Consider the following 14,449-nt stretch of genomic DNA (forward strand, 5'->3'; position numbering starts at 1 on the left):
ATCTGACCAATAAATTCGAAACCATTTCACAAATCACTCAGTACCTATCTCTTCTGAAGACAAAATCAAACTGCTTCTCTCTTGAAGTCTTCTTAGTAGCGAGTATAATATAATGTCGGGATATAATGTTCCTATACTAACCAGCAAACAGTTGTCATGATTCAGAAGGTCTGATGTTGTAAAGTAACTGCAGTTTCAATCTCATTGACTCCATCTAAAACCACGCAGAAGTTAAATGAAATCCAGCTGTGTCTTTGGAAAAACTGAATTTCATAAAACTTAATTTGCACTTATAGCAAAGAATATTTTGCTTCTAAAAATTTCAAAAGTTCAAAGTTAATTTAATAAAGCTGCATGGTCACTGTTTTTTAACAGTAAGAAGTGAAGTCCAGATGTGCCTTTAGTTGCTTAGCAAACCCTTGTCATGGTAATTACGGATTTCCCCCAAATCAGTTTGTTGCCTGTCTTCTGGTGATGGATAAAACACCCTTTTGACTAGGCTGCATTTTATTCTTTTATTAAATCTAATTGATCATTGAAAAGAGGATATATACTGACAAATTACTTACTGAAGATCTAGGGCTATTTGTGATTCATGTTTCAGTTACTAAGGATGTGTTCTGTTTGATTTCAACCCAGTTAATTTTAATACCGAAGGAATTTTTTTCATTAACTCTACTGGGAGTTTGAGTGGGCTCTGAACACAAGGTTTTCTGCTGCCTGCACTTTTTAGTCATGTTCTTAGGTTGGAGAAGTGAAGACCTGTGGTACTCACCAAATCCACCCTGAAGTCTAGCATAGCCTTCCAACACCATACACCCATTAGTCTTGACTCAGGCCTAACTCAATAGGTTTTGGAGTGGGACTGGTTCTCTTTGTAAAGTGGCTTCTTGGCTCCTGGTCCTGGTGTAGAGATTCTGAGGAAGCTTGGGGACAGGTGTAAAACATAACCATGAGTTTGCCCAAACATCTGACTGCTGAAGATTCAGTTTTCTCAAAGGAGCAAAAACTGTATTTCTAATAGTTGCAATCTATGCATCTGTCAGATAAGGAAGTGACTTTCAATACCCAACCTGGTCCTCACCAGTATACTTCTCTTAAATTTTCCCAGCAATATAAAAATGTATCTTTCTACGGGTCTGCAACATGTGTACTATGTTATGAGGTGTCACTGCAGATAACAAAGTGATCTTACAGTGAAGAGTTTGCTCTTAGAGATTTCAGTCTGAGCTCTGCCAGAAATAAAACATTCCAAATTTTATTAGCAGGCTGGAAGTCTTAGGTTTAATAGAAGAATTTTCTGAAGGGTTCTTAAGAGCCTAGATTTGGATTATTTACATGTAAACCCTCTTGAATCCACTGTCCTCTATGAGAGTATTTGCTAAAAGAAAACTTTGCTGATTAGATTTCCCTCGTCTTTCATTGATCAGAGAAGGATTTCTCTGCTTCCAACCAACCAGTTTCTCCTCAAAGTCCTTCACAATATGGAAGCCCTTGGCAGTTAAAGAAATAAGTGAGTTGCCAGAGTAAAGTCAGAACAGCGCACTTCTAAACGTAGATAGGAAAGTGAAATTCTCTCAATAGCTGCAGAACTTAATATTCTAGAGAGACAGTGATATTCAGTTCTTCAGTGAGCTGATACAATGCTTGCCTCTTGCACAAGGACTGCGACACCTTGCTCTGGTAGAATAAAATAGCCACAAAGAAGTGGAGAATAAATAGGAAGTTCACTCAAACTTGTTGCAGGAAAAGGAAGAAACTCTTCCAAATCTAGGGAGGAAGAAAAGAAGCCACTTTCTGTTCTGTGAGGGGACATTAACAACATTGCCTCACTGTTGACTATGTTTAAAGAAGTGTGCTTTCAGCGTCTTACTTTGCACATTGCTTTCCTAATGTCTCCTGCTCACTAAGGCTGTGTTCACTGTCCATGCTAAATGTACCAGTGTCCCACCCCAAGGAGCTAATTAGAGCCCATGGAGAAATGGGTTTGGCCAAAAAAATAAAAAACGGGAAGGCAGAATAGCACCATCTTGAGCTCTCTGCGGTCTGCTCAGCCCTCTGCCTGTGGCCTTGCCACCGTGGGGCTCACCGTGCAGCCCCCATGGGCTTTCAGTGGTCGTAGGAGCAGGATGCAGGTGTCAGCCAGGGTCATTGCACACCAGCATAGATCTGGCCTGGGGATGAAGTGCTTAGGCCCAGGCTGCTGGGGTTTTCTGGGTGCAGAAAGATGTAGCCAGTCTGAGAGACTGGAAAATGTTTTTTCCCCCACCCCGGGCCCTCCTTCCTCTGGGTACATTGTTGAACATCGTCGACCTACCGCAGGTCGCTGAGAGAGGATTTAATTTTTTTATTTAAAACCAAGAGCATCCCCTTCCTGTGGCTTCAGCCAACACGGAGGTGCGACACAACCCCTGCTGGGAAGACGCACAGAAGCTGAAATCCCCTCTCGCCCTCGCCCCCCCCCCCCCCCCCCCCCAGCCTCCGCCCCAACCGTGGGTGGGGAGCGGGGGTGCTGAGCCCCACCGTGGGCTCCGTCCGGGCTTCCCCACTCCCGTCCCGCAGCCCGGCTGCCTGCCAGAGGACATACCGGCGCCTTTGTCTGCACCCCGACGTCCCCAGGCGTCCCCGGCGACCCAAACGCCGGCACCCGGAGAGGTGCAAACTATCTTCGTTCCCCTTAATGGGACTGTTAACCCGCCGGGGTAATTAGGACCAGGGGGCTGTCAGCACGGTTAACCTCTTTATTGCCGGGCACGGCACCGGGGCGAGCCAGGGGGGCTGCCCAGCAGCTAAAACCCTCCCCCGCCCGCCCACCACCCGTGGAGGGTCCTGCACCCCCCGGTCTTGCCCCCTTCGCCTCCACCGGACTCGGCAGCCAGAAGCGCCGATTCCTCCGCGAAATCAGCGGTCCGTGGAGGCTCCCCCCACTCTTTTCACTGGTGGCTGCTTCTTCGTGGGGCTCTCCCAGCCCAGCGTGTCCATCTCGCTGTTGGCTTTCCCCGGCGGCGCTCGGAGCACGGCGGGGATGGCAGAAAGCCTGCGGAAGGAAGTTATGGACCACCCGACCCCAAGGGAGAAGTCCCCCGCCCCGTGCCCCCCCCGCACTGCCCGCCAGCGCCGGGGTTCCTCTGGCCGCCCCGACCTCCTCCCCGGGACTCCGGGTGGGGGCCCGGCCACCCGCGCTCCCCGCCGGCGCACGGGGGTCCCCCACGAGACCGGCGCAGGAGGGACCCCCCACGCCCCCCCCCCTCGCCAAAGGACGGGGGGATAGGGCGGGAAAACATTTCCAGGCTACCTCCATGAAGATACATTTTCTTTCTCTCTTTCTTTCTTTTTTATCCCCCCCCCCCCGAGGTTTGATGCCTACTCCTCCCAAGAGCCTTCATTTTGAAATGGGATTGTTGTTTCCCTGGAGGGCGGCTGGTCCGAAGTCAGGTGTTTTGGGGTTTGGGGTTGTGGGGTTGCTCTGTTTTCTTTTTTTTTTTTTTTTTAATTTAAAGTGTAATGCTGAGAGACAAAGAGGTAAATTATCTGCCTCGGCGTTGATGGTACGTCAAAGATTGCAAAGCCCAGGCACTCTCTTCCTGCGAAGAGGATGATTTATAGAAAATTGCAGGCAGAACACATGCACATTCTGGCAGCCGTAAAGACGGTCCCTCCCTTTTCCTTAATGTTCTTTTATCAGCTTCTTAGGAGGTGTCCGCTTCATTTGTCTGCATGAAACCAGTAGTCTTAGTAGGAATCCTCAGTTTTGATGTTTTTTCCCCTTTTCCTTAAGAAGGATTCTCTAAATCCAACAGTGCTCCTTCTGCCCAGATATTATCCTTCCTCCTATTTCTCACAGCACTTGTTTGGGGCGAGGAGGGGGGGAGCGGAAAGAGGGGAGAGGAGGAGGGAGAAGATCTTTCTCCTGTTTAGTGATTAACTTGCACGGCTCAAAGAAAGAGAAGATTTAATGGGAGAGATCCTGCCTGTGTGCTTTGTACTCACGGCAGTCTAGTGGATGGGAAGATCGGAGAGTGCATGGGTTTAATACTTGACTCCTACCTGTGCGACCGATTTTTGTTATTTTATTTTATTGCTATTGTTAGCATTTCTGCATTTGGTCTTCGGCTGAACTGGGAGAGTTCAGACAATGAAGTTCTAACATGCCTGACCTCTCCCAGAGCCAGTAAAATCTGGACTCTTTTAAGAAGATCATCTCAGCTTCACCACTCACATAAAACTTCCTCGGAGCAGGGGAGGGATGTCCCCCTTCACCCGAACCGGACCTTTGTGGTTCTAGTCTGTCTTCCACCCACGCAAGCTGCAGCGCTTGAGGGCTTGAGAAACCCCAGTGATGTTCCAATACCAGTCATGCCCTTGTGCTCAAATTGATTTTGCCTCACTCTCGTGTATTGATTTTCTGAGTCTGCACGTAACCCCTAATCCCCCCCTCCCGCCCCGCCCCCCCCCCCCCGCCCAGTGCTAGACGTAACCCTAGAAAGAATCTGACCTGGTGCTGTAGGAAGATTGGGGGGGGGGGGTGTCAAGCAAAAGAAGCAGCTCAGCACAATGCTTAATAGAAACGAGACTAAATAAAAATGCAGGCTACAGCCGCTTTGTCTTTGCCTGTTTGCCTTCATCACCAAGATACCTTTCTTTGTGAGCCTTGATCGTTTCCACGGTTTTAAATAATCAGTCACAAAGGAGCAGACAATTAGGTGTTGGAAGGCACAAAAGTTATTTTAAGTAGAATTATTTATTTTATTTTGCAGCCAAAAACGTTTCACCAATGTAGGAAGTGATTTTGGTGCTCTGTAGTACAAGCTCTCTCTTCTCCTAAGTGCTTGTGAGAAATAAAAAACCTGGAGATGACTGTCTTTATTTCTGGGAGTAGACTTCAAAATACGTGCCAGAAATGGACAATTCGAGTGTCCTTTCTCCACATCAAATGCGAGCTGGAAGGGGGATTAAAAACCAACCACGTGGTAGATCTGGTTTTATACTTTGCAACCTCCAGCTCCATTTATGTTCTTTACCCTGCTCAGGGAAGATTAGCCTCTAGATGGATGCGTCTGAGGGATCACCTCAGGGGCAGATCTGCATGCAGAAACCGGTTTTTGCCATGGCTGGAAGAGAGCTATGACCTAGCAGGGCGCTCCATCTGAGCGGCTCCCTGAGCATCGCAGGAGCTGCTGAGTGCTCCTGCACAGGAAGCTTTGTGAAGGCAACAGCTTGGAAGGGGAAGCTCTTCAGATCTTTCCCCCTTCTTCTCCTCCTCCCTGGCCTGTGAGTGATTCAGTGTCCCAAACCTTAACTTTTTGTTACCACCTTCCTCCTCTTAATCTCCTTCATCTTCAACACCTCCTCCTCTATCACTACCATCTTCTCCTCCATCTGTCTGCCTCCTGGATCTCTCCTTTGCTTGCTTTCCCCCCTCCTCTTCCACCTCCCTCCCTCTCTTTCTTCTTGCCTTTTCCTCCTCTCTTTTCTTCTCTTTTCTTTCTCTTTTTCCTCCTCTTCCCCTACACGTTGTTGTTGTTGTTAGAAAGGATTCTTGCACCCCCTGGTGCTCTTGCGTTTTGTGTGGTAGGAGAGGAGATTGTCTTCTTTCTCTCTCTCCCTCTGGTTGCTCATTATTCAGAGAGAGACACAGAGGGTGAGTGAGAGAGAGAGAGAGAGACGGATATCTCAGGTCATCTGCAGCTGCAGCAAACCAGTGAAGGAGAGAGAGAGAGGGAGAGGGAGAGAGAGAGAGGGGGGGAAAAGCAGGGAAAGATGGCGATCCTCCATTGCTGAGACCTGGCAAGGAGCACATGAGACTCACAAAACAACTTCCACAACAATAACAAGAAGAAGAGCTAGGCAGAGAGGAAGAGGAGAGGAGGCAGCAGCAAGAGCAGCAGTGCCGGGACGCTCCTGTAAGTTCTTGCAATTAAAACCCATCTCCGGTTTGGCATTGGAGAGATCATCTCTCGTGTGTCTGTGTATATATATATATTTTGTTGTTGTTGTTTGGTCTTTTCTGTCTTTCTTTCTTTCCACCACCTTTCTCTGAAATCCATTCATTCGGTCAACGGAGGAAGGAGGAAGAAAGAAAGGAAGAAAAAAAAAAGAAGAGAGGGGAGCGAGAGCGGGGTGTTTTGTTTGAGAGAGAAGTCTCTTGCATGGAGGAGGAGAAGAGGAGGAGGTGCTGCTGGTGGTGGTGGTGGTGGTGGGAGGAGGAGGAAGGCGGTTAATTAATTTTTTGTTGTTGCATTAAGGGGTGTGGGGGGGGAGATATGGGGAGATAAGTGAGATATCAGCCGAGCTTTCGGGTTGGGGGGGTGCCCGAGAGGATATGTGTGTGTGTGTGAGGTCTGGATGGTGCTGTGCGTGTGGACTTGGATCAGAGACGGGAGAGACACGGAGGAGAGAAAAGCTCCGTGCTGGCACGACCCAGGCAATCGGGTGACCTCTTTCTTCCTTTCTTTTCTTTCTTTTCCTTCTTTTTTTCTTGCTCTCCCCCTCTTCCTCTCCTTCTCTTTCTCCTCGTCCCCTCTCGCTGCCCTCCTCCTCGCCGCTGGCGAGGCTGGTCCCTCACCCCGGCGGTGGTGCCCCCACCGCGGCTCTCCTGGAGTTGGGATGCGGGGGTCCCCGGCGGCGTCGGGGCTGGGGGGCTGGTGGTGCCCGCAGGAGGTTGCTTGGAGGAGGACAGCGTTCAGCTGGAGAGCAGGAGCCATTACACACGCTTGTGCTCTCCTTTGAGAGAAAGAGAGAAGGGAAGAAAGGAAGGGGAAGGAGCCCACTTCTTCTTGCTCAGTTCCCCGATGTCCCTACCTTTAAACCAGGGGAGGGAGAAGGCGCTTTCTCCCCTGCCCCTTTCTCAACGACCCGGAGTAGCTTTCTCCCTATCTCTCCCCCTCTTTCCCTTTCTTTATCTCCCTGTCCTCCATTTGCAAGCTGTCTGCTTTGGTTCCAGTCCAGGCTCCACAACACAAAGCTTCTCCTCGCTCTCGCACACATGCACACACAGTCTACAGGCTCTTTATGTCTTCTGGAGTAACCTTCTACTCCCCCCCCCCCCCCCCGGCTCCTCTTAGCATTGTGGTTTCTATTCTCCACACAGATCCTCCTGGAGCTTCATGTAGTTGTGATCTGATAGGATTTCTCCCCCTCTCACCTCCCTCTTTTGGGGGAGAAAAAGGAAAAGTTTCATTCGTTTTTCTGGTGTTTGGAAGGAGAAAGACCTTCAAGTTTGAGTGCTTTCTGCTGCTGCTTTTGTGTGTGTGTCTGTGGGGGTCTGTTTGTCTCATGAAGCTGCTTGCATGTCTAAGAGGAAGTGACTAGTTTGGCAGAGAGCTGTGATCTGAGTCAGGTAAGCCATGTCATGTTCTCTAGCTCCACCAGAAAATGGAGGAGAGAGAGAGTAGACAAAGCTGAGATGGGAAGTGCTCCTAACATCGTGGATGTCTCTCCATGTTTTGAAGCTTTGCTGGCAGTAGCTGGCTTAATCATGATTTTTCCCCCTAAGGTTTCTTCAGTTTTTTCAATGTACAACATTGTGATGGGTCTTCTCTCTGACTTCATGCTATCAGGAAATGAGGATTGGAGGAAATTGCTCAGATTCTCCTTCACACAGAGAAACACATCCTCAGGCTTTTTTGCTCTTATGCTTTCATGTGGAGGTCACCTTTCTAGAAATTTTTCTTTGGTTAAAGACCACAGAATTTAGGAGGTTGATCAGTTGGCCAAAGAAATAGTGCATATATGCATATATTTATAGATTTTTTGAAAGCATTTGGAGGTAAGTGCACGCAGCTTGAGGCTGCTCAGGTTCTTCCAGAGAACGTCATGAAATGTCATTTTTTTTCTAGATGATGATGGTGATGCTTGTTTTGGGGGATTTTTAACATCTGATTTTCAAGAACATTCCTTCTTTTGGATGTATTTTAAATTAAGATGCAATATTTCTCCCCACGCACTTGGTTGCATTAAAATGATACTGACAGGCTTTTAGTAGGTTCCTCAGAGCATCATAACATACATAATTTCTCTTAGAAAAAAAAAGAAACGGTTTTCACAGCTGTCTTTTTGGTGTCTTAAATTTTTTTTTCCTGAAAACTTACGGCAACATTCTTGTTATGATTTTAATGTCATTATGGAAACCCAAGATCTTTAAAGTGAGAGAGCAGTTGAACAGGAATTTGTCTGCTTTTTTTTAACCCACCTTTTAATCTGAAACCATTTTGAGTAGACTCAAAACAAGCCTCACTCTTTTCCCACCAACCTAAATTTGCACATCAGTTGCACTGTAGATGCAGTTCCCCCCAAATTCAAACTACATGCTGAAATGCATGAGGGGGGTACAAGGGTGCAGTGCTACTGAGCTTGAAGGCACAGCTCCATAGAAAGGTGTCAGTAATGTTCATACATAGGTTACTCTGAAGAGTTTAGGAAGGAATGTGTTACATATGGAGGTGTAAGTGACAGGGGACCAGTGAATCTGAATCAGAACATGCTCCCAGATGTGCAAAGAGAATAGAAGGATATAAGGATTGCAATGACTAGCGATGGACTTGAGATCCAGCTGCTGCAAGGTTAAAATCAATGCCCTTGTTTTATTTTTGCTATGGAAGAAATGGTTTAGTATATAATCTAATATACTTGGGAAGGATATGGCATTATCAGCTGTGCATTTCTTAAGTTCTGGTTGCTGATAATATCACCCAAATTTCTGAGATACTGTGGTTGTCTCCATCTTTCAGAAGTGGGCCATGGAATATACCATTTCAGGTATGTTTGATATTACATTTTGACAAAGTAAAGAGGGACGTTAACTGTTCATTTTTTTTTTCCCCTGAAGAGATGTTCTTTGATGCCCTTTGCAGTCTCTGCACAGGTCTAAACCAGCAGGCGCTGAAGAAACTGCAAAAGTCCCCACTGACCTTTGATTGTTTGGGTCAGATCCTAAATACCCATCTCCAGTATAAGAAGACTGTATGCCATCTTCTTAGGTATCTGCTTGTTTTCATAGTTCAGAATTTTGAATCTCCTCTTACTTCTTGAGAGGTCAATTCAGTGCTTGCACTACAATGTGCCCTACAGATATATAGCTCTTGAATGTGGCATGTGCAATCCAAGAAAAAGTTTGAGATTTAAGCTGAGGATCTTTATGGGAGGGCCTCTTACCTCTCTCCCGTGGTGACAGACACCCTAGAAAACCAAACGTCATTGCAATAGTTTGAGTTGGATTGAGAGTGGTGTTATTTCTTGGGGCGGGGGGGGGGCGAGTTCTTCACTGTGAGAGTGAAATCCCTTTAGAGAATGATAGTCTTGTTAATGATGTTACTTGCTGTAGTTCTGCCCAGATAAACTGAATTTCACCTAGCTGTTAAAATATGAGCTGAGGGTCTTCTTTTCTGTTTAAAAACAAAACAAATCTAAAAAAACCCCAAACCCAACAGTGAGTTTTAAAGGAGATCTAGAAAGATAATCTTAATTCATGAGATGGTGGTGACTTGAATGTTTCTTGTAACTGGGCACAAATTTCTTCATTCGGACAATGGCTTTCAATTGCTTTTGGTTTGTGGGCACCCAGAACTTTTTCATGGTGCAAGCTCTAACAGAAACTGCATTCATATTCTTCTGCATACTTATTCTTCAGTATATAAACTTGCTTTTCTTAATCACTTTTCTCAACCCTATTATACATAGCCTATGGACCAGTGCTTAAAAATGTTTAAGCAATGATTTGATTTCCTTATACATTTTTACTAGGTTCATAATGGATTATATTGCTGAGAAATTTAAAAGGTTATGTTTAGAATTTCCTTCCATAATTTTAAAAAATTATTTTGTTACAAGAGGAAAACTAAAAATATGTTGTGTATGCTCAGACTATGAAGAATATGAGTACATAATTGGATGCTGGAAATGGAAAGTAGAACAACTGCAAGTGGAAGTGGAAAAAAAAAAGATGATCATTTCAATTCAGTAAATTTTATAACATTCTTTAGTGTCGTGAACTTTGACTTAAAGGAGGATTGACTTTTATGAAGACATGAGTGATTGAAAAGAGAGTTGATAAGTATTGGAGGAGAACTGTGTTCAACATAGATGTCTGGACATCTGGCAGATGTTACTCTGGGCCCCAAGGAATGGACAAGTTTAATTTTAGCCTTAAAAAGGAAATGGGAAGAACTAAAGTCTTATAATAGTACAGCTTACAGTTTGAGGAAGGTTACTTCAGAAAAGCCCAAAGATATGTTTTGAAATTTGGAACTCCCAGGAACAAGTGTAAATGAGTTTTTCCTATTCAGTTTTCCTGTTGCTCCAAACAACTTGTGTAGAGTTACAATATAAGCTGAGATTGCTCCAGTTTGCGGTAACACTTTCTCTGCATGGTGTGGATAATTTCTTAAACTGAGCAGAAGAACACTGCTTTGTAGTAAGAAACTGCAGAAAAAGGAGTTAAAAGTGTGAAACTGGTGAATAGCTGTGCAGTATTCATTAACTAACACTGCCCTGTTAAGAACCTATCACTAAGCAAACTTAGGGACAAAACGTGTAGTATCCAAAAACCCCCAGTGAAATATTGAAAAGAGTGATTTGAAGAAGCATACTGTTAGAGGAAGGAGATCCTGTTTTGACAGATCAGGAAAGATCTACAAAGGCCATTATGTCTTTGTGTCTTTTCACATATTTTGTTTCCTTATCCTTCGTTATACTTCCAATCCATTGTAGTAGAAAAATGTAAACTCTCTCTTCACAGATATTTCTCTATTTTGAAATGAAATAATGTATTTTGTGAACTTGTTCTGGATGAAGATGGTCTGCTGCTAGTGCCAGAACTGTATGATTTGCTTAACTTGCATACTTGATCAAGATGTGATCAAGTATGAACTTCTAATTACTGGCTTCAGTAAAAATGTTGAACTTCATCAGTCTAAATGCTTGCTTTCCAAACAGTTGCTTTGTTCTAGAGTACTAAATAATCGAGCAATCTGCCCAAAAGGGTTTAATAGAAATCTTTCAGGTAGTGTTAAAATGTAATATGGGTCTATAGGATGTGAGCAAGAGATCTGTGAAGTGTTACTTGAGGAGGGGATGAGAAATGCCACCTTACTCTTCAGAGAGTGAGGATAATTTTTAAGGAAAAAAAAAGGAGTATGATGAGAATGAAGGCTGCTTAAACATCTGCTAACCTCTCAGAGAGAGGAACTCAAATTGTTTAATCAAGAGGTGCTGGAGAAGGTGGTGTGATGCAAGTCTTCAGCTGCTGGCAGAGACACAGTTAACATTGTAAACGGTTGAACTTCAGCATGGCACTTCTCCAAATGAGTTGACTGTTGAAAATAAAATGTTCCAGAAGAACTGGGAGAACAGGAAAGAAGTTAAAATAGCATGGTTTGTATGCCAGTGCTGAAAGAAGAAAAGGGGGGAGGAAGGGAGATAGCTCAACTTATGATAATTATCTTGTTGGTTGTAGTGAAAAGGCTTTAGTAGAAATTTCCAAATGAGGGGACTAGATTTAATAGAATGCAGTCTTCATTTGTGTCCTGAGTTTTGGAAGTATTCTTCTGCTTTCAGCTTATATTTGGGAAGTTGAACACATTGGTAAATAAAAAGTCACATGAGATTGTTTTGGGTTTTTTTTCCATTTTGTTCTTTTAGCTTTAAAAATAATACCAAAGATCTAAAGTCTGCCCCTCATCTCTTGAGTTTTATGAAGCTGTGCCAGATGTTGCAGTACAAACAACTCTGAAGGGCTTTGAAAGAGAGGGTTTGAGATGGGGAAAGGAGTGTCTTTATTTCTGGTGTCTTATATTTGAAACACACAGTCTTATGTACAATTTTAATTTTTTCTGTGTTCTCTTCAGCTCTTCAGGAGTTGAAGATCTTGGTACGGTTGCTTTGTTCAGCTTTAGGCAGCATGTGTTACTGCAGTAACTCAAAATATCCTTGCGTAATCACTACTTGAAGGAACTTTTCTTTAAGCAGTGTTTGGAAAAGAGCCTTCCCTCATCATTGGTTGTAATTGCTTTGTAGTAATTTTTGAGACACATTGGTTATCAGAACATGAGTCCCAGACCTAGCAACAGTGCTATGCCTTTTATTTCCCCTTGATTGAAAAGTCTCTTCATTTTTGTCTAGTCTTTGCGATATAATTATGGACCTCCACAACTGCTGTCAACAGGGAATACCATAGGTTTTTGGCTTGGGCCAAAAGCAGCTTTTTGGGTAGAAGATGGTAAGATCCCTCAAGAAAAACAATCAGTTTATGTTTATTTGGTAATTTGAAGAAAATTGAAATGAGACATCTCGGAATGTGCAGTCATTGTTCTTGAGTGGAGTCAAATACAGTCTCTTTAAGAATACATGTTTAATAATGTCAGCATAAAGAGCTGTAGGCACAGCATCAATGTCATGAGTGATTAGAAGGGACTTACTGAGAGCTTATCGGGGTAGCAATCATTGCAAGGCCAGTGTGTTGAGGACAAATAATTCTGAGAAAACACTTGATTCACTGGACTACTTCTGTTAGTTTTGAACTAGTTAAATTAAGAACTCAGTTGTTGAAGTATGTTGCTTCGTGGTGGAAGAGAAAACAATCTAATTGGGATTATGCAGAAAATTGGAGAGTTATTTCATGCCTTTGGGAGAAGAAGCTAAGTGCTTGCATTGTGTGCCTGTGTTTTTCCTTCTTTCAATGCCAGGGATATACAATTAATAACTTGCTAGTCATTTAGATAATGGGTGGTAAGCAGCACTGGATGGTGTATTTGCAGTGCTTGTAACAGGTACAGGCTCTATGCTGACCTGAAGATTAAGAAGTGGGATGTTCAGCGATGGCATTACTGTTGCTATTAAAAAGCTCTGGAAAGGGGCCTGAGAACCCCAGCTGCTGGGTGGAGGAAGTCAGGCCTTCAAAGGATACAAGGATTAGTGTGTCAGGAAAAGTAAATGGTAGCATCAGCACAAGTAGAAAATAGGCAGAGCTATTCAGCAAACAGAAAAGTAGGCTAAGGCATGCCGTAATTATGTGTAGTGGAAACTTGCTGCTAATAGAGCAATTGCGTGGAGTAGAGAGGCAGGAGAATGATTTTTCAAGACAAAACAAAGCAGACATTGCAGAGAATGATATAGGAAGACTGAGGATTCAATGTGCTCGTGACAATGTGAAAGAGAAGACTTTGTTTTGAAAGATGCTAAAAATGGAATCTTCTGATGTACATGTGGTCACTGTTTCCGTGGCCTTGTAGGACAATAGGGGCTTCTTTGCACTGCCCGAATGAGCAAACTCTTCCTTCCGAGCAAAGTCTTCCTTCCCGCTTGCAGCTCTTAAGGTTCAAATAGTGCTGCTTCAGGGTGGTATCAGTGGTTGTGGAAAGAAGGCATCACAGGATATTCCTTTTGGGAAGAAGATGGGTCGTACTTGATTGGACTGTTGTCATGCAAATGGATTCAAAATACAATAGCTACTTATCACAGGAACCAGGCAAACACATTCCTCCCACACACATTGTCCCTAGACCTCTCATTGCTGGCAAAGCAAAGAGCGGAATGGGGGAATGTGACACAGAACCTGTGCTCCAGCAGCCCATACTTGGAGTTTTATCAGATAAACAGGGTAGCTAAGGGAAGACTACATGTGCTGGAAGATTTCAGTCCAACATGAGTGTGACATGCAGGGTGGTGCATCTACGTTTCTTTGACTTTGACTTGCTGAAGACTTTAATTTAGTGTCTAGCTGGGAAAGAGATCATTAATAAAGGCCTTGCTGTGGTCCGAATGCCAGAATTCAGCTATTTGATGATGCTGAAAAGTGGTTTTTTCCTTTCTGCCTACCTCTTGTTCTTAAATTGACAGCTTGAATAGATTCTAGGTCAGAAGTTCTGTAGGGATTGGTGAAGATGGCTTATGTTGGTGGTGGTTGTTTAACAACTTCTTCCCACTTCCCTTTCCTCTTCCCACTTCCCTTTCCTCTTCCCACTTCCCTTTCCTCTTCCCACTTCCCTTTCCTCTTCACCTTCCCCTTCCCTTCCCCCCCAGCCCCTTTTTTTTTTTAAACAAAGTGGACAGTCCAGTCTTTGCTAAACTTGTGAGACAGCTTAGAGGAGTGCTGGTCTTGAGGTGGATGCAGTGAATTAGGCATGAGTGTGCATCTCTAGTTGAGCAAACTGCTTCTGGAGAGGCCCCTGAATATTTATTTGTTTTAACTCACACTTGGAACTTCAGTTCCAGTCAGACTGAGTTAGATTTGTGGGCATGTGGCTCTTTATAATGGGGTTTTAGGCCTCTCTGACCAAACACTAAGGAGACCAAAAAATTAGTGTACAGCCCTTGAAACCTTGCTCTTATTTTTTTTAATTACTTCAACCATCCATCCCTCTACCCAGTAAAATAGGCATAATTAGGATTTAAGAAGGATGTTGGAAATTAAGACCTTGGTGCTGGATTCTGTTGCTGTGCGTGTTGAAACAAG

Source organism: Harpia harpyja, chromosome Z, assembly GCF_026419915.1.
Source record: "Harpia harpyja isolate bHarHar1 chromosome Z, bHarHar1 primary haplotype, whole genome shotgun sequence".
Taxonomy (NCBI): domain Eukaryota; kingdom Metazoa; phylum Chordata; class Aves; order Accipitriformes; family Accipitridae; genus Harpia; species Harpia harpyja.